General features: G+C 27.7%; 1 protein-coding gene across 3 annotated transcripts in view; it reads right to left on the bottom strand.

Annotated features, from left to right (window-relative positions):
* The window catches only part of LOC105205239, a 64,215-nt gene that overhangs the window by 40,604 nt on the left and 21,698 nt on the right, over positions 1-1,913 (bottom strand). The window lies entirely within an intron of this gene.

The following is a 1,913-nucleotide window of genomic DNA, read 5'->3' as shown; positions in this document are numbered from 1 at the left end:
CACGGAATAACATTTCATTTTTCCTCCTTTACCACCGTCAAATAATTTATTCAATAATGTGATTAATTGATATATTGCAATGATTATACACTTTTGGGAAAAAAATAGAGTTAGAAGTCAACTTTTTTTTCTTATACGGTAAAGCGTTTAATGTTGTCGTTTAATATAATTCGATAAAAAGTCTATCGAATCAGGTTACTTTGACACAATTTGTAAATTCATCTCGATAACGTTAATTACCTTAATTAATCATTATTTAATTTTTTTATTCTACAAGTATATGATACGTATGTATAAAAGAAAGCGCATACTCACTACTTTTGTCTTGTGAGTCAAATTTATTTTTAAAGTCTGCTTCGTGATAAATTTGACAATATCGTGTACTCTCTTGCTGTAATCAATTTTGCAGTATTTTATTAAATCGACGTTACACTCTTTCATTTTAATCAATTCAAGAAAGAGAAGTTCGTGACAGCCGATAAACTTTCGGGGCAGAAAACGATTATTGTTCTGCGATTTCTTTTCGTTTGCCAATTAAAAACCGATCGTGTTTTCGTCGATTTCTGGTACCCTAGAGTAAAGAAAAACATTTTTCGCAATACGTTAATCGTCGTATATCATATTTTAAACCGGTATATCAAATCTTTCCAAATTATCGGTGCAAAGTTCCTATTCTTAAAAACCTTGCCAATCTAAAAAATTTTTCCGCAACAAATTGTAGATGCTCTCTCTCTTTTTTTCCTTATCTTTATTAATGGATATTGACCAGAAGATATGGTATAAATATCCTGATTCATGATAAATTTGGATAATTTTGGATTGAAAATTGGATAAATTCAGATAAATTTGGATTTAGCAAATCTGGAAAAATTTTTTCTACTTTAAATGTACTTAAAATATTAAGTCTATATTTTTCAAATACAATAAATATTAATTCTAAGTACATATCTCGAAAGTTCTTAAGTTTTCATATGATCATCTAGAAATTGACATATAAAATTTAGAGACTTCATCTATGAATAAGTAGATAATCTAAAAATAAATCTTTAAAGTACAATTTAATTAATACGCTATGTGTCTTGATAAAGTTGTTCGTAAATTTTTATTATGATATATTTTTTCTCTGTTTATAAAATTATATGTCTTTCTTCATTGTAATTTTAGAATAATTTGCGCGTAATTTATAAACGATGATAAAAGTGAAGAAAAGTACGCAGCTTCTTACAAGGAAACATGTTCTAACTCTAAATAACCGAACTCTAAATACTTGAGAAAGGGTAAGTGTGATTGTCAATAATATACAGAATGCCTTCTATACCGTTCGTAACGTATTCGTGAGACAAAGTTGAGAAATACGCGAAGATAAAAGTATATTTCATGAAATTCTACACTCGAAGTAGATCCCTATAGATAGAACTCTTCATTTGAAAAATAAAGTAAACGTTAGTAAAATAATAAAGGTAAAGAAAGGTAGTAAATAAAAGGAAAATAATTACGAGTTGCATGAATATGCAGAATTTCAGATATATTTAGAGTGCTGCAGACATAGCATTTCGTTACACTGATAAAGTCGAAAATTTTGACTAAAATGTTTCACGCCGTTCGTATTATGAGCCAGAACGGATCTGTAAATATGTAATTATCGTTTCCTTATCGTTAATGATTAATGATCGACAAACATATATTACAGAAAATAACAATGTATGAATTTGTCATAATGTGTATATTCTTATCGTTTGTACTACATTAAAGTATATACATAGTCTGCTCCTTATAGATAAATTTGTTCAACATTGTGATCAATGTTGATATTGCAATTGATACAAGTTGTAAATCACATGCTCTTATGTTCATTTCCATCAATATGGATTAATTTTAATCTCAGTTTTATTTACTCTTTATCTTTTTTTAAT

The sequence above is a fragment of the Solenopsis invicta genome, chromosome 6, assembly GCF_016802725.1.
Source record: "Solenopsis invicta isolate M01_SB chromosome 6, UNIL_Sinv_3.0, whole genome shotgun sequence".
NCBI classification, from domain to species: Eukaryota; Metazoa; Arthropoda; class Insecta; order Hymenoptera; family Formicidae; genus Solenopsis; species Solenopsis invicta.
Note: the sequence above shows the minus strand (reverse complement) of the source record. Positions and strands in the feature narration are given on the sequence as shown.